This window comes from Hemicordylus capensis, chromosome 2, assembly GCF_027244095.1.
Source record: "Hemicordylus capensis ecotype Gifberg chromosome 2, rHemCap1.1.pri, whole genome shotgun sequence".
Lineage (NCBI taxonomy): Eukaryota > Metazoa > Chordata > Lepidosauria > Squamata > Cordylidae > Hemicordylus > Hemicordylus capensis.
Genome location: NC_069658.1, coordinates 255944122 through 255965810, shown reverse-complemented (window position 1 = coordinate 255965810; position 21689 = coordinate 255944122). Strand labels below are relative to the sequence as shown.

Below are 21689 nucleotides of genomic sequence, written 5' to 3'. Positions count from 1 at the left end.
ATTTGACACTTCTCAACTTGTGTTTGTCTCTCATGCACTCATTCGATCCATCTACTGTAGATGGTGTTGATTTTAGGGACCAGCTAAGTTTGGAATCTGAGGAGGGAATCTGTGTATTCCTCTTTGGTTCTCTTTACCTAGCCACATGCAGAAGGCAGTAAACAAGTTGTGTATGCTTTCCACAGCAATGGTTGCTAATTTAGCTACTCTTGCCGTAGAAACCATACACGACTTGTTTACTGCTTTCTGCTGATAGACATGGACCACTGTTGTTGTTTTAATACTTAAGATAATTATTCTCCCATTCACAAAATCTAACCTCTCAAATTTCTTCGCACAGGAATAACCCACATATCCATAGATGTCTGCTTGAAAGCATATCATCAGAATACCTCAAGAAGCATAGATTAAAAAAAAAGATCAATGAATTGATACTTTTTTTCAAAAAGTGTGCACGTGGCTAATAGAATCTGTTTAGTTTTATTACCAAGTTTATAAACAAAATCATATTTTTTTCAAGATCAGAGAAACAAAGTTCCTCATTATCAACAACTGTTGGCTAGAGTCAGAAAATCTTAATTTGAGATCTAAGCAGGCATTCAGTACACCTGTGCCTCCCTTCATTCAGTGAGGCCTGTTACTTAATTATGCTTAATATTCTCTTGGAGCATGCACTAAACAGAAGACCCTAATCTGCTTTGCATAAATCTAAATATGTCCACAGTTCCTGAGCTTGTGAAGAATCCTAAGCTTGGTTATAAAATTAAATAGATTCCAGCAGCTGCTTGTGGAGTAATTCTCTTGCCCTTTTGTAGAAAGCATGCAACAATCCAAGAAGTCTCCATTGTTTCTGTCCTTCTCAGTGGTGGCTGGCTGCTCCTGAATGAGGTTCATCCTGGGAGGGAGAAAATTTTCATTTCTGGAAAGTCAGCTGCTATGTGTTGTGTTCACAAAAAAGGTCCTCATCAGAATTCCAGAGAACATTCAAAAGATTGATATAAATTCCTCAGAATCTGCCCCCCTCATATTCTCCCCCTGAGAAATTTCAGAGAAAAATGGTGGTTCGGCAGGGATTCTTCTCAAGTCAAGTTGAAACAAAGAGTTCAGGAGAAAACCAAGCTTCAAAGGGGAAACGATGTAATAATAGATTATATGTATTTGCTAATCCAGTTGTAGAAGAGTACAACTGGGATCTGCAACAAAATTGTGTGGCATGTTATCAGTCCTGAAGTCAAACTCTCCAGGTCAAGGTTCCAGGAAGCCTGGAAGAGGAGCCTTGTGGCACTGCTCAGGCCTCGTGAGGGGGCAGGGACTTTCTGGGGTGTTTTCTGCACAGCTGTTCTTGGGCTTTCCCCTCTTAATCTTTAGAATTGGTCAACCTAAATCCGCAGCATGATACGGGTGAAACCACTACATCCTTTGAAAGTCTACTATTGAAATCACTGGTGGATCCTACATAGTGTCAGCAGCTTCCAATACTATTGGCCATAGTATGCTTCTGGAGCATCTGAGGGGTTGGGGGTGAGAGGCACTGCTTTGTGGTGGTCAGGGGCGTAGCTAGGGGAAATTATAGATTATAATGCCTTTATACAAAACTATGGTGCGACCACACCTGGAGTACTGCGTACAATTCTTGTCACCACATCTGAAAAAGGTCATTGTAGAACTGGAAAAGGTGCAGAAGAGGGCAACCAAGATGATCAGGGGCCTAGAGCACCTTTCTTATAAGGCAAAGCTACAACACCTGGGGCTTTTTAGTTTAGAAAAAAGACGAATGCAGGGAGACATGATAGAGGTCTATAAAATCATGCATGGTGTGGAGAAACTGGATAGAGAGAAATTCTTCTCCCTCTCACATAACTTTAGAACCAGGGGTCATCCCATGAAATTGATTGCCAGGAAATTTAGGACAAGCAAACGGAAGTATTTTTTCCACAACACATAATCCACTTGTGGAATTCTCTGCCACAAGATGCGGTGACGGCCCACAACCTAGATGACTTTAAGAGGGACTTGGATAACTTCATGGAGGTCTATCAACAGCTACTAGCTGGGGGGCTATAGGCCACCTCCAGCCTCAATGGGCCTTGGGCCTGATCCAGCAGGACTATTCTTATGTTCATATGAGCTAGATGGGCCAATGGTCTGACTCGGTATAAGGCAGCTTCCTATGTTCCTCAGAAAGAACAGGTACACAGTGTAGGGGTGCTTCTGGATTCAAACCTCTTCCTGGTGTCCCAGGTTGAAGCAGTGGCCAGAGGTTCTTTCTATCAGCTTCGGCTGCTGTGCCAGCTGCATCCATTTCTTGAGATAAATGACCTCAGAACAGCAGTACATATGCTGGTAACATCCAGACTTGGTTACTGTCATGCACTCAATGTGGGGCTGCCTTAGTACATAGTCAGGAAACTGCTGTTGGTACAGACTGCGGCGGCAACCAGGTTGGTCTCTGGGTCATCTTGGAAAGACCATGTTACTCCTATACTAAGGGAGCTATACTGGCTACCAATATGTTTATGGGCAAAATACAAGGTGCTGGTAATAACCCATAAAGCCATAAACAGCTTAGGCCTGGGTATTTTAGAGAATATCTCCACCATGAGCCCCACCACCCACTGAGATCTTCTGGAAAGATTTGTCTGCAGTTGCCACCAGCTTGTCTAGTAGCTGTGCAGGGACAGGCCTTCTCTGTTGCTGCCCTGAGACTCTGGAATGCACTTCCTGCTGAAGTAAGAGCCTCCCCATCTCTGACAACTTTTTAAAAGTCTCTGAAGGTTTTTTTTTCACCCAAATTTTATAACTGGACTGTGGTTTTAAATTGTTTTTAAGGTTTTCATTTTAAATCTGATTTGTTGTTGTAAACTGCCCAGAGATTGAAGTTTAAGGTGGTCTACAAATTTATAAATATATATATAAATAACCAGTTACAGAGATTTAGATAATAACAGACCAGACATTTGACAATCAAGCTGTCATGTAAAGCACTGTGGTTCCCAATCTGTGGTCCAGGGGCGTAGCCACCGTTGTGCAAATGGGTTCAAAGAACCCGGGCCGCCAATGATAGGGGCCACTCCCAGGCCCTCCCTCTCTGGAGGGAAAGAAAGGAGAATAGATGCTTTCAGGCAGCAAACACTGCCTGAAAGATGGGCAAGTGTCATTGTCCCCTGTCACTGTCACCTTCTTCATACACCCCCGCCGCTTTCCCCGCTGCTGCTTTCTCAATTTTCATTGCTCTTTCACTTATTAATTCTGGTGTTATTTTAATACCCCTTGATACATCGGTTTGATTTCCATCAGCCATAGACTATGTTAGAAATGTTTAAAATGGTTTGCTTATGTGGCAGTTTGCAAAACTTAAGTGATGATGTAGTAGTCCACATTTTTTTAAAAAGGTTGGGAACCACTGATCTAAAGCTCATGTGCTCTGTATTGGAGTACAACACAACACGTGAGATTGATCACATCATATACAGGTGAAACTCGGAAAATTAGAATATCGTGCAAAAGTCCATTAATTTCAGTAATGCAAATTAAAAGGTGAAACTGATATATGAGACAGATGCATTACATGCAAAGCGAGATAAGTCAAGCCTTAATTTGTTATAATTGTGATGATCATGGCGTACAGCTCATGAAAACCCCAAATCCACAATCCCAGAAAATTAGAATATTACATGGAACCAAGAAGACAAGGATTGACGAATAGAACAATATTGGACCTCTGAAAAGTATAAGCATGCATATGTATTCAGTACTTGGTTTGGGCCCCTTTTGCAGCAATTACTGCCTCAATGCGGCGTGGCATGGATGCTATCAGCCTGTGGCACTGATGAGGTGTTATGGAAGACCAGGATGCTTCATTAGCGGCCTTCAGAAATTCTGCATTGTTTGGTCTCATGTCTCTCATCCTTCTCTTGGCAATGCCCCATAGATTCTCTATGGGGTCAGGTCAGGTGAGTTTGCTGGCCAATCAAGCACAGTACACTGTATACTTTTCAGAGGTCCGATATTGTTCTATTCTTCAATCCTTGTCTTATTGGTTCCATGTAATATTCTAATTTTCTGAGATTGTGGATTTGGGGTTTTCATGAGCTGTACGCCATGATCATCACAATTATAACAAGTTAAGGCTTGACTTATCTCGCTTTGCATGTAATGCGTCTGTCTCATATATCAGTTTCACCTTTTAATTTGCATTACTGAAATTAATGGACTTTTGCACGATATTCTAATTTTCCGAGTTTCACCTGTATATTGAAGGTTCTGCTGCTAAGCTGAAGTTGTGGTGAACGCTGCAAAATCCAAACTTCAAATTAGGTTTGGAGAATTTATTATTCATTGATGCATTTCAGACTAGACTCCAGGCCATGTGAGTCTGAGCTTGTGTCCAGAAAGAAGCTGTTGGGCAGAGCTGGTTCTAGACTGGACTAGAGGCCTCTAGTCCCAGCAGGATCTAAGCCTCCAGGACCTGGCAGGCAGCAATTATATCATCATCATGTGCTAATGAGAAGCAGCCTGATACAGATCTTACCTGTAGTCTGAATTAGCCAGACATCAGCAGGTATGAAGCTCAAACACAGATGCTACGAGAGACAAAACACTTTGGAAATGTTGATACACAATGTAAAATATAATATAAACATGTAAAGGTATTACTAACTATAAATGAATAAAATGTGCCAAGTTGAGCATCCTCTCTAATAAAACGCTTGGTGTCCGTCCGTGGACGGGCACCAAGCGTGTGTTCGTGCCTCCCTGCCCTGTTCTGCGCCTGCGCGAAGCGCAGGCGCAGAACAGGGCAAAGGAGACATGAGGGCCGGCACCCGGTGGCCATCTTGGGCGGCCAGAAGCGGCCGCCCCGAAGAAGCCGGGAATGCGGGGAAGGAGGAGACTGGCCGAGGCGCAGCGCGGCCAAGGCGGCGGTGGAGCCGCGCCGCCGAAGCCGGGCGGGGGGAGGAGGTGACGGGGTAAGCCGGCCGAGGTGGCGGCACCGCCGCCGCAGCCAGGCGGCTGCGAGTCCTTGGGGCCCTTGCCCGTCCGGGGAGACCGGCCGGGAATGTGAGGCGGGGGCGGACCGGACCGGCAGCGGCGCCCCCAGAGTCTGCCCGGCCACCGCCACCGCCCACTCTCCCGCCCTCCCAGCTGCCCAAATACTCCTTCCCCGCTCCCCCCCCGCAAATGATTAAGGGCCAAAACGGCCCAGAAGAATGCCTCCGCGGCCGCCGCCATGGCCGCCAACCGCCAACCGCCCTCCCAGCTGGCCGAGACTTCCTTACCCAGAGCAGTCCTTTGCGTCCATAGCAGCAGTTTGGGCATTGGCTTAGCACAGAGAGGAGCTCTGTTCCGGAGCTCCTCTCTTCTTCGCAAAAAATGGATTTTTGATCGCCCGACTGTCGCGGGCTGCTTTGGGTAAGGAAGTCTCGGCCAGCTGGGAGGGCGTGGGGGGGGGAGGCCAGAGGAAGTGGGGCGGGGGGGGAACTCTCCCCTACTAGCGCCCGTTATCACAACGGGCCTGAAACACTAGTAACTATATAAAAGGGCAAAAACTGAAAGACATGTGGAGCACTACAGCAGGAAATCTTTTATCAGTTTCTGAATTATTTCCAAGGCAGTAAGCTTGTCTACCTCACCCTGTGACAGCAAATATTTCAGCACCTGTCAGAAGATGACATCAGTAATATCAGATTGCCATGTTATTTCCAGAAGAGTTATTACAGTAACCACTAATTAGAGGAACTGTACATACAGAAATCAGTGTCTTCCAACAATGGCATATCTCCATACCTTCCATCTTTCACATAATTGGCCACTCCAGGCTTGTTGGAGAGGATAAATTGGGAGCACATCCACACAGAGGTATCTGTAATTACCTGAAAGACATCTGTAGGACATCCTGCTGCCTCCTGATTCTCCTTGCATATTGCCCTTCAGAAATTAAAGAAGATGAAAAGGTTGATTCTTCTTGGTTTGGCTACTCTGCTGATCTTTTGCTCTTCTGGTAAGTCCTCCTTGAACATGGATTATGGCTAGGGATGGGCCCGGACCAGTCCAGAGGCCATTGTAAAGGCCTCTGGACCGGTCCGGACCAGTCCGGACCTTGGTGGTTCGGTTCGGGAGTGGGGGGTAGCTTTAAGAGCAGCGGGAGGGTTTACTTACCCCTCCAACCGCTTTCCCACTCTGGCGCCGTAATGTTCAGAGTAATTGGGGCAGCAGGATACCTCCCTGCCGCCCCTTCCCCGCCGCTGCTCTGCAAAATTCCCAGTAGTCCTTTGTGTGCGTGCACGTCAGAGACGTGAAGCGCGCACACAAGGTGCGTGCGCGCAAAGGACTACTGGGAAGTTTGCAGAGCAGCAGCGGGGAAGGGGCGGCAGGGAGGTATCCTGCCGCCCCAATTACTCTGAACATTACAGCGCCAGAGCGGGAAAGTGGCGGGAGGGGTAAGTAAACCCTCCTGCCGCTCTTAAAGCTACCCCCCACCCCAGTGCCGGACCGCAGTGTGGCGGTTCCGTGCACACCCCTAATTATGGCATGTACAGTGATGGTGTCTTGTGAAATCTCTAGAAACCTGTGTCCTCAGGAGGTTCTAAACAAGGAGGATGTAAAACTGAGAATCGTCTAAAGTTGTCTTCCAGGAAGATTTGAATGTTAAATGGATCCAGAATCTATCTATATATTTAATTCTCTAAGACATACCTGTGGCTAATCCCATGTGTGACAGCTCTCGTGAGAGTTCACGAGCAGAAGCACTGTGGCGATTGAGCAGTGGAGATTCCATATGCAGATAGGGGGGAGGAGCCTGTGAGAGCAGAAGCACCATGGTGATTGGGCAGTGAGGCTTCCATATGCAGATAGGGAGGAGGAGCCTGTGATGGTTAAGGTCAGTTGAAATGCAACTGTTACTGGTCGGAAGAAGTTCTTGATTGTAGAGGAGAGGCATATATATACAAAAGGATAGTGGGCAGGGGTCTGCGAAGTGATGGGTTGTGACGGAGGAAAGAGCCCTTTTAAGAGAAAGAGGCTGCTGTTGTGTGTATTAGATTAGGAAACAAGATGAACAAGATCTGTTAACTCAGGAAGGGAGAGAGAGAGAGAGAGAGAGAGAGAGAGAGAGAGAGAGAGAGAGAGAAGAAAGGAGGGGAAGAAAGACAGAGGGGAAGAGCAAGTGGAAGAGAGAAAGAGAGAAAAAGAAGGGAGGGGAAGAGAGAAAGAAGGAAAGTCAAGGGACTGGCCCGAGCCTGCCAGCAGCCTGAGGGGAATGAGTGGCCATGGCGGTGCCTATTGGCAGCAAAGAAGGGCCCAGTCAACCACTGCTGATGTTTGGGGCTACCGAGGCCATTGGTGGAGGGAGGCAGACAGGCAAGGGATGGGCTGGGGCCTGTCAGTGGCCTGAGGGGAATGAGTGGCCATGGCGGCAGGGGCAGTGAGGGAGGGCCCGGTCTGCTGCTGCTGCATCTATGGGGAGGAGCAGGAGTGGGGTTTGGGTGAGGAGGTCTCTGGGGAGAGGGGGCTGCAGCTTGGCCAAGAGGCACCAGCAACGCTGCAGCCGCAACCAAGAGGGGTGAGGGAGATAGAGTAAAGGGATGGAGGAGTGACCAAGAGGGGTGAGGGAGATGGAAGCAACCAGATGGAGGAGGAGGAGCAGGAATGTAGCTCAGGTGAGGGTGGAGAGGGGTTTGGATAACTTCATGGAGGAGAAGTCTATCAACAGCTACTAGTCGGAGGGCTATAGGCCACCTCCAGCCTCAAAGGCAGGATGCCTCTGAGTAGCAGTTGCAGGGGCGTAACAGCAGGAGAGAGGGGATGCCCTCATCTCCTGCCTGTGGCTTCCGGCGGCATCTGGTGGGCCACTGTGCGAAACGGGATGCTGGACTAGATGGGCCTTGGGCCTGATCCAGCAGGGCTGTTCTTATGTTCTTATGAGAGATCTCTGAGGTGAGGGGGCTGTGGCAGGGGGTGAGGGGAGCAATCAAGTACTAGCACACAGATGCTCTGCCGGATTAAGCTAGTTATGTTATGTAATTCTGCAGGGATAGAGTTATATCCAGTTCTCTAAACCCTAGGAAAAAACTGAGCTCAAAAAAAAAAGAAAAAAAGGTAGGATTGCCTTTTAATTGTGTTTATGGAACTGCATTACATCATAGGGATATAAGTTACTGAGGTCAGTTACTTTCCTATAGCACAGGGGTGAGCCTCCTGTGGCACAAGTGGCATGCGAAATTATTCTGTGCGGCATTCACACTGCTAGAAAGATCAGACACAACATGCCTCTGACTGGCATGTTGCTGCTTGCTGCAGCAGGCAGGGGATGTCCAGGATCATCATTAGAAGTCTCGCTGGTTATGCCTTCCCTCTTGAACACACATGCTCTGCAAAAATCAATATGTGTGCAGGAGAGAGCCAGCCAGCAGAGAAGGAGAGACTGGCACCACCAACCCTACAGCAAACAGCGACATGCCAACTGGAGGCAGGCAGTGAGCACTGTAGCAGCCTGTCTTCCACATGTCATTCTCTCTGTCCCCTCCAGCAGCTAACTTTTGCATTTGTTTGCTGTTGAAATGGAGGAGACAAAGCACAACTGTTTGCTGAAGGACAGAGAGACAGAACACCTGGTGGTGTAAAATAACAGTAGCATTTTTTGCAGTTCAATCATACAGCTGACTCATGTTCAGCTTGTGATCAGCTGCAATCCCAAGAGCCTTTTCACATGTACTACTGCCATGCCAGGAGGTTTTTCACACATCACTTTATGCCTCAGGGTATTTGAAGAGTGAATTTGCTTCGCAGCAGATTTGCAAGATGTTTACTTTGTGGGATTAAATTGACAGTTCACATAGCTGCCAGCAACTCCCACACTCCATGCAATCTTTCTCCTATGTGAGTTCCCATTGTTTGTTTCCATTTTTTTCCTCCAACCAATCACATCCCAGGAGGAGGTACGAGATGCTTCCCTTCAGTATTACTTTTTTTTAGTTTGACAGCCAGCCAGATGTCCACAAAAGTGACAAGTCAAAGCAACAGAACTTAACCCCAACTGGCAGCCTCCATTGTTAAGCTTCCAAACATCTGCATATCCAAACATCTACATATGTAGGCTATGTTGCTATGGTGACCAAACCTTCAAGCATAGGAAGACACACATTTTGCTTGTGCTTGCATTTAACTCAGGAATTTCTCCCTCCCTCCCCCTCCCTTTCTGGACTCTGCATCAATCTGCCACAAGCCCTCCCTGCCCTGTACTCAGAGCTTGCAATTGCAAATCACTCAAAGAACACACCAGACTGAGCTGTCAAAGTCTCCTTTGCTGACACCTGGGTGGATTTACAGAAATCCACCCAGCAGAATTTCACACACACACACACACACACACGAAAGTGCGAGTAAGTCAAATTGTTGGCAATGACCCCTCCGCACATCAAAAGAAAATGACAGATTTTCTTCAAAAGCCACTGGAAATACAGGGTTTTTAAAAGCCAGATGTACTTCGGGCTAAGCCAGAATACCCAGCCTCGATTTGGGGGGAAGCAGAGTCATGTCTGTGCTGGTCCATGATAGCCCGCAGAGACATCGGGATAAATACAACTAGCACACATCAATCCAGAGTGGATTTGAATTAAAAGCCATGTGTGTAAAGCCTCCAGGTAACCCGCATCCTATATCTGTGAATTTGTCTTTTTCCCTAACTGCAGAATTTAGGATTAGGACTACATTAACCAGTCCTATGGCATCTCACTCATTATCCAGGAATTTCCCAAAGATGATGTACATATATTCTGAGAATACATCAGATTCCTTTAGTATGCTAGGATGCAATTCATCCGTCCCTGGAGGTTTGAACTAATTTAAGGTAGATGAGCATTTCCTGACCAACTCCTTACCAATCTTGAACTGCAGTCCCCATCGCCAATTCTGTCTCTTGCAAGTGAGAAGGACACTATTGTAAGGAGCAAAGGCACCTTCAGAGGGGAGGGCAAGAGGAGCAAGTGCCCCCTCAGACAAGTAGTCCTCACCCCATTTCTGTTTCAGAAATCTAATATGTGGGACACAGCTTGTCCACCCATAAATGCACTTTGTCCCTTTTGTGCTCCCCCCACCACTCAATTTTTTTCTGGTGCCACCACTGGTAAGGAGTAGTAGCAACAAAAGCAGCTGCTGGTGGCAATAGGAGCAGATAGGAGAGACCACTGAGAACATCTTACCCATTGGCCCTCCAAAACTAGACTTGGAAAGGAATATTCTCCAATGCATTTTGTTGGAGAATTATTGGATAGAATTTCATTGGGCAGCATTATTCTCTGACATAGTCTCTTCAATTCTCATTAATGCATTGGTGAATATTCTTTTCCAAGAGCTGGCACTTGTAGAGACTGTTTCCCATGTTTGCTCCAGAGTATACAGGAGTCTGTACTATAGTGGCACCTGCTTCACCTCCGCTTCACATATCACAAAGGACTTCTTAAAACCCATGTTTTAATATCTTGCCTTTCTCCCACAGCTCAAGAGTTCCACAGCTCAAGACTTCACATAGAGGCTGCCCCTAAAAACTTTACATGCATTCTTTGCCACTTTGGCCAACCTAACAGATGTTTCTTCCATTCTCAATCATGTGTAACCAAGCCGAATGAAGTATGCTACACAACCATGATCTTGAGAGGTAAGACTCGGAAGCCTGAAAAATACATGAATACTTTAGCTGTGCTTTAACTAGAATCCAAAGTTATTTGGACTCCCTTGACACAGTCACCCTGCAACATGGGAGCTGATTTCTTCTTATGGGTGATGCAATAGCACACCTTTCAGTACAGAGCTGGTTGAGTGGGGAAGACCAATACAATCAGCCGTCTTCACCCAAGTAGTCACAAACACACCAGAGGCATGGATTCACACCACAGTGAAGAAGCCATCTGAGTGTTTGAAAGGGACCTTGGTCACTTTCAAAAATACTCCCACCTGCTGTAATCTGCCTGTTGAACCAGTAAACTCAGAGCTCTCCAGCCCCAGAAATGGACAGAAAGCTACCCACTCTGCTAACGAACTTTCCCACGTTGCTGGCAAGTAAAGCAGAAATGAAACTGTACAAAGATCTAAAAAGCATCACCATCTCAAAATCAGATATGTGAGATTTCAAAGAGCACCAGTTTTTGCTTTTGAAATTTGACTTGGATGGCTCCTTTAAAAAGTAAATCTTAACTTTTGTTCTGATGAATGCTAAGACACTAATGCTATGTAACTGCTTATGAAATTCAACTCTTGTTCCACCCCACCTCCACTCACAAAACTAATATTTTTATTTTATTTTTTATTTTTATTTTTTACATCTTATATCAGGATCCATAAGTGGGAATGGTGAACAAAATTTGAATTCTTGAGGAAACAGCATTCATATTTATGCATACAAATGTGAACTTGGAAACATGAGGATTCCCTGTTGCCCCTCCCTCCCACCCACCCACCCAAAAACTCTAGTCAGAAGAACTGAGATGCCTTGATTCAAAATCTAAATTCCCTACAATTGTCCCAGGTTGATCTACTAGCTCTCACTTTGCCCTGCTACACACCTTGCCTTTGAATCTAACATTTTGGTTCTAGTTTCACAGTGTTGTCTCTTCCCACTCAGGTGATCCAATCTATGGTCCTGCAATCCATGATTTATCTTATGGCTGCTTGAGTGCTGATCAGCAAGGACAATGTGGCACAGTCACAAAGAACCCTTCGTCTAACACCGCCACTATCACAAACTGCTGTGGGGATAACTATTGCAATTTTTTACCTCAAAATATGCACAATTACGATTACCTATTTGAGTAATGAGTTGTTTATCTTACTAGCCCTGTTCAGGCATTTAAATAAATATGCTTAGAAATGCCTAAAGTAGTTTGGAAGTCCCACCCAAGCATGTCCTTCACTTCCCTCGACCTCATCACTCACCTTAACAGTGGCATTTGTTTGAAGAGGGAAGCGCCATAACTGCAATGGAAGGTGTTTCCATGATCAGCAGTCTGGGGTGCATCCAGGCTGTCAATTACGGAAGTGCCTCCCATCACTGTTATGGCGCTTCCTTTCATACAAATGCCACTGTAACCATAAGTAACAAGGTCAAGGGAGGTGAATGACATGCTGGGGTGGGACTTCTGGTCTGCTTTGGGCACTTTTAAGCATGTACAGCATTTTTATTTCAATGAATTGAACAGGGCTACTCTCTATATGGGCTATTAATTACTGTACCTGCTTTGGTATTCTTGCTATGATTGAATTCAGAGGTTCTCTTACTCTGTTCGGTGGGTGAAAAGCAAAAAATAAACAAACATTAATGCAAACACGTGTCCAACTTCATATCTGTCTTTGTACAGTTTTTCTCCATTATGGTAATAATAAAATAAATTTTATTTGTTAGCCACCCCATAACAAATTGTTCTCTGGGTAGCTTACAACACAAGATTAAAATATGCTATAAAAACACATAACACATTACCTCATTTCAGATAAAAAGTGTGCGCAGGGAGAAAATGCAAAATACAATTCAAAGCAATTTTAAACCTCTTTTAAAATTAGTTAAAAATCAAACTTGAAAATCAAAATTTAAAAGGCCTGAGCAGGAATGTAGAATTGTAGATATAATTGAGCGAATGGGTTCAAAGAACCCGGGGGCCCAAGCTCCTTAGGGCCCCCCAGCTCCACCCCTCCTTATTTTCTTCATTATCTCCCTCACTCCAAGGGGCTGCCGGAGAGGGGCTGACGAACACAGGCCCCCTCTCCACTAGTTATGCCCCTGGGCCTGAGTGAACAAAAAGGTCTTTACCTGACATCTAAAAGAACAAAGTGATGAAGCCAGATGAACCTCTCTGGGAAAGCTATTTCATAAATGGGGTGCAACCACTGAAAAAGCCCTCTCCCTAGTAGCCACCCACCTAATCTCGTTTAGCAGAGGCACTTGGAGGAAGGCCTCCAAAGAAGATCTTGAGGCAAGGCACTGTCTCAGGTAACCTAGTCTCAAGTTAAAAGTTAAAAACAGGAGGTTTTTTACACCCAGCTTTTAGTTTGCAGCTCATCCAGAATGGTTCACATATCAGACAGATTTACTCCGAAGTCCCTGTGAGCTATCAGGGAACACTTCACACACAATTTGGATTTTTCATTGTGTGTTAAGAGTGTAGCCCAATTTATATCCAGGGTTAAAAACAATTGTTTTTGCTCAGGCCATTCAATTAGTTCAGTTCTGAGCAATGAAATCTTCAAGAGATAGGTTTTTTATACTGATGCAGTCAAAGCTTTAAAAAAAAAGGCTTGTTTTAAAACTTGAGTGAGTGGTTAGGTTTGCTTTCAGTCTGAAGTGAGCATTAAGTTTCCAGGGTGTTTTCCGGACTATGCAACGTCTCATAGATCCCAGTACAGGGATCTGTACTGGGACCGGTGATTTTTAATTTATTCATAAATGATCTAGAAGCAGGAGTAAGCAGCAAGGTGGCCAAATTTGCATTCTTATGTTCTTATGATGATGTGGAATATCTAGACCCATTTCAAACTGGCTTTCCTGTGGGCTATGGGGTTGAGACTGCCTTGGTCAGTCTGATGGATGATCTCCAACTGGCTATCGACTCTGCTGATCCTTTTGGATCTCTCTGTGGCTTTCGATACCATCGACCATAGTAACCTTCTGGACCACCAGAGAGAGGGGGGATTGGGTGGTACTCTCTTACAGTGGTTCTCCTCCTACCTCTCTGGCAGATTCCAGATGGTGTCACTTGGAGACTGTTGTTCCACTAAGCGAAAACTGAGGTATGGAGTTCCACAAGGCTCCAAAATGTCTCCAATGCTTTTTAACATCTACATGAAATGTAGATTCATTCATTTGCTGGGAGATATCATCAGGAGGTTTGGTGCTGGGTATTATCAAGCTGATGACACCCAGATTTACTTCTCCATGCCAACCTCATCAGGAAATGGTATCTCTTCCCTAAATGCCTGCCTGGTGGTAGTAATGGGCTGGATGAGGGATAACAAACTGAAGTTGAATCCAAATAAGAGAGAGGTACTGACTGTGGGGGGACAGGACCCAAGAGATGGTTTAGATCTGCCTGTTCTGGATGGGGTTACACTCCCCCTGAAAGATCAGGGCATTTTCCAGACTAGACCCTACAACAGGGTCAGGACGTTTCTCGGACATGTGCTTCCACAATTCCTGCGTCATGACACCACAGTCCCTACACGGTCAGCAGGGTACTGTTCACATTTCCAGTGCTTTGTTTCAAATTTAATCACTGTGAAATAGAGCTAGGACATCAACTATCCGGCGTGAAGAAGTTGCTGTTTTTCAGGTTGTTAGTTGCTGCAAGACTGCTTCCCCTACTGTTTACGTTTTGAATGTGACTTGCCTGAACAGAGGCATTTTGCTGCTGATGAGCAGCTAGTCTGGAAAGCACGCAGGTACATAGCTTGGGAGTGCTCCTGGACCCAAAGTTCCCCCTGGTTTCTCAGGTTGAGGCAATGGCCAGGAGCACTTTTTATCAGCTTCGGCTGATATGGTAGCTACGTCCATTTCTAGAGGTGAATGAACTCAGAACTATCTCAAAACAGTGGTGCATCAGCTGGTAACCTCCAGGCTTGACTAATGTAATGCATGCTATGTGGGGATGACTTTGTATGTAGTCTGGAAACTACAATTGGTACAGAATGCAGCAGCCAGATACGTCTCTGGGGCAACGGGAAGGGACCACATAATACCAGTTTTAAAAGAACTGCACTGGCTGCCATTATGTTTCTGGGTGAAATACAAAGTCCTGGTTATCCTCTCTAATAAAACGCTTGGTGTCCGTCCGTGGACGGGCACCAAGCGTGTGTTCGTGCCTCCCTGCCCTGTTCTGCGCCTGCGCGAAGCGCAGGCGCAGAACAGGGCAAGGGAGACATGAGGGCCGGCACCCGGTGGCCATCTTGGGCGGCCAGAAGCAGCCGCCCCGAAGAAGCCGGGAATGCGGGGAAGGAGGAGACTGGCCGAGGCGGCGGCGAAGCCGCCGCCTCGGCCAGAGGACGCAGCACGGCCAAGGCGGCGGTGGAGCCCCGCCGCCGAAGCCGGGCGGGGGGAGGAGGTGACGGGGTAAGCTGGCCGAGGTGGCGGCAGAGCCGCCGCTGAGGCCTGGCACCGCCGCCGCAGCCAGGCGGCTGCGAGTCCTTGGGGCCCTTGCCCGTCCGGGGAGACCGGCCGGGAATGTGAGGCGGGGGCGGACCGGACCGGCAGCGCCTCCCCCAGAGTCTGCCCGGCCACCACCACCGCCACCGCCCACTCTCCCGCCCTCCCAGCTGCCCACATACTCCTTCCCCGCTCCCCCCCCGCAAATGATTAAGGGCCAAAACGGCCCAGAAGAATGCCTCCGCGGCCGCCGCCATGGCCGCCAACCGCCCTCCCAGCTGGCCGAGACCTCCTTACCCGAAGCAGCCCACGACAGTCGGGCGAACTAAAAGCTGTTTTTGCGAAGAAGAGAGGAGCTCCCGAACAGAGCTCCTCTCTGTGCTAAGTCTCTCCCCGAAGTGGTGCTTTGGGCGCAAAGGACACCTATTGCGTCCTTTGCGTCCATAGCAGCAGTTTGGGCATTGGCTTAGCACAGAGAGGAGCTCTGTTCCGGAGCTCCTCTCTTCTTCGCAAAAAATGGATTTTTGATCGCCCGACTGTCGCAGGCTGCTTTGGGTAAGGAAGTCTCGGCCAGCTGGGAGGGCGTGGGGGGGGGGAGGCCAGAGGAAGTGGGGCGGGGGGGGGAACTCTCCCCTACTAGCGCCCGTTATCACAACGGGCCTGAAACACTAGTTACTTATAAAGCCCTTAATGGCTTGGGTCCAGGCTATTTGAGAGAACTGGAGACGGACCTCTCCAGATGACCTCAGTGTGCAATGGAGAACAGAAGAAGGCACTATCTAAGGTAGCCCAGACCCAAGCCATTCAGGATTTTAAAGGTAATAACCAGCACTGTATTTTGCCCAGAAATATATCGGCAGCCAGTGCAACTGTTTTAGAACAGGCATAATATAGTCTCTCCAGGTAACCTCAAAGACCAGTCTGGCTGCTGCATTTTGAACTAACTGAAATTTCCAAACTACATACAAAGGCAGCCCCATGTAGAGCACATTACAATAGTCAAGACTGGAGGTTACCAGCTGATGCACCACTGTTTTGAGATCGTTCTCTTCAAGGAATGGACGCAACTGTTGAATCAACTGAAGTTGATGGAAAGATCTCCTGGCCATAGCCTCCACCTGAGATGTCAGGGTGAGGCCTGGATCGAAGAGCACTCACAAGCTGTGATCTAACTCATCCCTCACATTCCAATCCCCCACAATGAGAACCTTTGTCTTGCTTGGATTTAGCTTCAATTTGTTATCCCTTATCCAGCCTATTACTGCCTGTAGGCAGGCATTTAGGGAGTGAATGCCATTTGATGACAACGATGACGACGACGATGATGATAAGGAGAAACAGATTTGGGGGTCATCAGCATACTGATAACACTCTGCACCAAATCTCCTGATGAGCTCACCCAACGGTTTCATGTAGATATTAAATAGCATTGGTGACAGAATGGAGCCCTGAGGAACTCCATATAATAGCTCCTGTTTCGAAGAGCAACCATCACCAAGCTCCACCATCTGGAATCTCCCTAAAAGATAGGAGCAGAACCACTGCAAAGCAATGCCTCCTATCCCCAACTCCCCCAAACGATCTAGAATGATACCATGGTCGATGGTATTGAATGCCGCCGAAAGATCCAAAAGAACCAACAGAGTCACACTTCCTCTGTCAATTCCCTGGTAAAGGTCATCCATCAGGCTGACCAAGGCAGACTCAACCCCATAGCCTGCTCTAAAGCCTGTTTGAAATGGGTCTAGATAACCATTCCTTCAAAAACTGCCGGGAGCTGGTTAGCCACCACCCTCTCAATCTCCTTGCCCAACCATGGGAGATTGGAGACTGGCCTATATCTATCCATCACTGGGGGATCTAGGGAAGACTTCTTAAGAAGTGGTCTAATCATTGCCTCCTTCAAACAAGGAGGCATCCTACCCTCCCTCAGCGATTAGTTAATGATATTAACTAGGCCATCTCTAACAATTTCCCTGCTGGATAGAAGCAGCCAAGGATCCAGAGAACAAGTGGTAGGGCACACTGCCCCAAGCAGCTTGTCCACGTCCTCAGGCATCACAGTTTGAAACTTATCCAGTCTAATACTGTAAGACGGATTGCTGGATACCACCTTAGTAGACACTGCAAAAAGAGGAGTCCATGTCGGCCCATATACAAGAGATTTTGTCTGCAAATAACCCATTAAAAGCATTGCAGCAAAACAAAGTCTAGGGAGACTGGTTTGAAATGGAAGGAGCCTTAATCAAACTCCTCACAACCCGGGACAGCTCTGCTGAATGCAAACTTGAAGAAGCAATGCGTGCAGACCAGAATTATTATTTTTTTGCTGCATGCACCACTTCCACATAAACCTTCAAATGGGCTCCATGCTGTGTCCTGTCAATTTCGAGCTGGGTTCTCCTCCACTTGCACTTCAGTCACCTACCTTGCTGCTTCAGAGCCCGCAACACCTCTTCAGAACCCACAACACCTCTCTCAAGGGGCCACTTTTAAAGCAGGTCGGAAGGTACGCTTGGGAGCGATCATGTCTACTGCCCTGGTGAGTTTCCTATTCCAGTTTCCCACCAGGGCATTGACAGAATCACTGGCAAGAGCAATATTAAAACCCACCAAGACTTTCTGGAATCCTACTGGGTCTAGCAGCCATCTCCAGCAGACCATCTTAATAGGTCCTCCAACCCTGCAGGGCTGGGTTGTGGCTGTGAAACCAACCTTAACCAGGTAGTGGTCGGTCCATGACAATGGGGAAACCACAGGATCCCCCACCCATAGAACACCCCCCTAATCCAAACAAAAGACCAAATCAAGTGTGTGACTGGCAACACGAGTTGGTTCTGAAGCTAGCTGAGATAGGCCCACAGTTGTCATGGCCGCTATGAACTCTTGAGCCATATCAGACAAGTCAGCCTCGCAATGGATACTGAAGTCCCCAGGACTAAAAGTCCGGGTGACTCCAACATCAACTTTGAGACCAGCTCCGTCAGCTCAGTTAGGGAGTCAGTTGGGTGGCGGGGTGGACGGTACACCAGCAGAATCCCCAATCTATCCCTAGTTGCCAGCCTCAGAAATACACACTCAATATTAGCCCCTGCTAACTGGGCAAAGAGGCACCTTTTACCGTGGTGATTCTCTTTATTTAGCAGGGGGAGAGTAACTGGCCCTATCCACCCCCAGCACAGTACTTCCAGTGACTGTTGCTGGTGTGTGTCTTATGTTTCTTTTTAGAATGTGAGCCCTTTGGGGACAGGGAGCCATCTTATTTGTTATTTCTCTTTGTAAACCGCCCTGAGCCATTTTTGGAAGGGCGGTATAGAAATTGAATTTATTATTTTTATTTTTATTATTATTAATATAAGTCAACTGTCGCACAGGGATCCTGGTAAGAGAAATAGTATTCTTATGGACCACAGCCACTCCACCCATTTCCCCTAGCCTGCTCCACAACAGAGTAGCCTGATGGGAAAAGCAGGACCCAAACTGGGCCACTAGCCTCCCCCATCCAGGTCTCAGTTATACAAGCCACGCATCACATATTATGATGCATGGATCTGTTGTGACGGTTGTTCCTAAAGTCTTGGAGATTTTATATTGGTTGTTCCTAAAGTGACTCAGATGAAAGAGAAAGATTTGACATAGAAGAATCTTTTAATGATTTTGCTTCATATATAAATATTTTGAACATCTATATGGTCAACTATTTTTATATGCTGTTATATAAATTAATAAAACCAAATTAAAATATAATTTAAATGTTAAGTATCCAGTTATAGGTTTGTTTGGTTGACTTAATCCACATTTAGTTACTCTGAGCATCTGCTGGATGGAGAATTTGATCTCTGAACTCATTTGTATTTGACTTCTGGCCTGGATAAATCCTTCAGAGCTGGAAAGCCACACAAGCCTCCTTTCCACTGGACAGTAGCTAGATATCAGCCCCTGCTCTAAGAGAAGTCATAAGAATGAGATAAAGCACATGCTATGGCACATGGACTGCTTACAAAGGCCCTTAAAGGTGAGCACATTCCAGAAAGGCCTCTACACTTTCGTCCTTGAAACAGACAGGTGTAAGGCCACCCTTCCCATGCTCACTCATAAGTGTCGGAGCCCCTTCAGTATGGTACGATGCCCTATCCCAGAGGAGCATATTACCTACTCAAGCATTGCTGGCAAAATTAGAAGTATGACGTGAGAAAAGTGAGAAGCAGGTGCATAGGGATAATGTAGTGGGGGGGGGGGACAAATGGCTGTGGGGGTCTGAGAGACTGAGGGCTTCCAAGATACCCCTTCCAGGACAGCCCTTCATCCCCCCACAACATTATCCCTTCCTCCTGCCGCACTCCCCCACCCTCAACCTGCTGCTGCCACCAAGGCTGGGTGTGTTATCCTGCATCAGCCACACCCCTTCCTCCTGCATCATCACACCAGAGAAGGAAGCACCTAGCTGATGAAGAAAGGTTTGATGACTGGAGAGGGCGAGGGGACACGTGTTTGTGCCCAGTACTGGCTATACCACCTGAGTCAGTGTGCTAGTACACGCAGAGGGAGCGTGGTCAGCATGGGATAGCATACTCGGCAGCGGAGACAGCCTGTCCCGGGGCTGCCAGCAACCTTGCTACACGCCTTAGGTACAGATCACTCGCATAAGGTTAGCACTGGTATGGGTGTGCCTTCATATACCATCAGTTTTAGAAGGGGAAAATAAACCTTAGATTGTATTCTGAAGATGCTGTCACATAGGGCCCTCCCACTCTTGAAATTTAGGCTGTAACCTGTGGGCAGAGGTTTCTGGTGGGTTCAAGGGACAAAGCATAGTACAAAAATGATCTAATGCACCGACAATGGCCTAGTTCACACAATAGTTCAAATCTAGGTTTAATCTGGGTTTAACCAGCTTTAGTGTGATTGTGTGAACCCAGGTCAAGATAGTAATCTCCGGTTCATCTTGGGCCATAAACCATCTTGGTGTCACATGATCATGCTAATGATGGTAACTTACATTAAATCTAGATTCAAATGTTTGTGTGAACCAGGCCAATGTACACAAAACAAATGCTGTTTGAAATTAGCTGATATAGTGGTGGTGAAATGCGCATGAAGACACTCAAAACAAATCTCCTTTGTAGACCTTTTTATTGCGTATAAAAGAAAATTAATCCAACAAAATTCTGTAAAGAAAGGAATTCAACAAAATTCTGTGGAAAAGAGAAAAAACAAAGCAGACGTTTTGATGTAAAAACGTCATTATCAATGTTTGACATTTAACAATGTTTGTGCCGGCATTCTTATATAGCAGAAGCTGAAACTTTCCCAGCCTGAAGTTAATGAGAAACACAGGACAGAAAAGATAAGAGTACTTTCCTAATTACAACACCAACAAGGGTAGGGAGGGAAGAGGAGCAAATGAGGTCAATATGTATCAAGAGTTTCTTTGAAATGCTCTTTTCCTAATAGCGCAGCAGGAAATAACTTGCCTAGCAAGCATGAGGTTGCCGATTTGAATCCCTGCTGGTACCTATAGTGGGCAGCAGTGATATAGGAAGATGCTGAAAGGCATTATCTCATACTGCGTGGGAGGAGGCAATGGTAAACCCCTCCTGTATTCTACCAAAGACAACCACAGGGCTCTATGGTCGCCAGGAGTCCACACCAACTCGACAGCACACTTTACCTTGCCATTAATCCTTGGTTTCAGTACATCCTTGGTTTCAGCAAACAATGGTTTCAATCCTTGGTTTCAATCCTTGGTTTCAGCATACAATTAATTGATTAACCAATTAATCCTTGGTTTCAGCATACAATGCTCCTCTGATTTTTCTTTTAAGGGTACAACATTCTATTTCCAAAATGCACACTTTGAGTGACATAGTTATTCCTTTAAGTCTGTCTCTCATGTATATGGGCCAAGGTCTCTCCCTGTTCCAGGCACTTGAAGAAGGGGGTTGAGGCGTTTCCCAATTTCTTTCTTGTGCGGGGGAGAGTCCATCAGTCTTTTGTCTCCAACTGCAGTAAAGGGGCAGATTATCTCTAAGCCAGGGCTTCCCAAACCTGAGCCCCCAGATGCCATTGGACTACAACTCACAGCATCCCCAGTCACAGGCCATTGTAGTTGGGGATGATGGGAATTGCAATCCAACATGTGGGGAGAGAAACTCTGAGAAGCCCTGCTCTATGGCAGAGGTGCTCTTACCCCTGGACTTTGGGGCCAAAATCCAGGGCCTCTGTACCCTTCCCCCCAAATCGTTAGTTTGTCCTGGGTAATGTGGTTTGTGCCTTCAAGAACCTACCTGTTAAAAAATGATGCTTCACTTGCAGTGAGGGGGGGGCCTCCAAAGCCCTTTAGGTCCAGGCTCCAAGATTACCTAGGTGTACCTCTGCTCTATGGCGAGGAGAGTCTTAAAAACCCAGAAAGGACGGGAGATGAGCTTCAATGCTTGGATTACTAAAGCAGCTCTACGCCAGAGGGCACCACCGTGCTGCAGACTCTGAACCGATTTGATCCTCTGATCTGGTTTTGCCAATTCCAGAAAGCTTTCGGCAGCTCCTAAAGGAGGGGAAAGGAAGTGCA

At 46.7% G+C, this 21689-nt stretch overlaps 1 long non-coding RNA gene across 2 annotated transcripts; it reads left to right on the top strand.

Moving 5' to 3' along the window:
- The first annotated feature begins 6912 nt into the window (after window positions 1–6912).
- On the top strand, window positions 6913–11932 carry LOC128346551 (uncharacterized). Of its 2 annotated transcripts, XR_008317043.1 has the most exons (4): window positions 6913–7932; window positions 8028–8094; window positions 10493–10651; window positions 11615–11932. It is a non-coding gene; the product is annotated as an uncharacterized LOC128346551 (long non-coding RNA). The 2 variants fall into 2 exon arrangements; XR_008317042.1 differs by lacking the exon at window positions 6913–7932 and having other exon boundaries at window positions 7959–8094.
- The last annotated feature ends 9757 nt before the right edge of the window (window positions 11933–21689 follow it).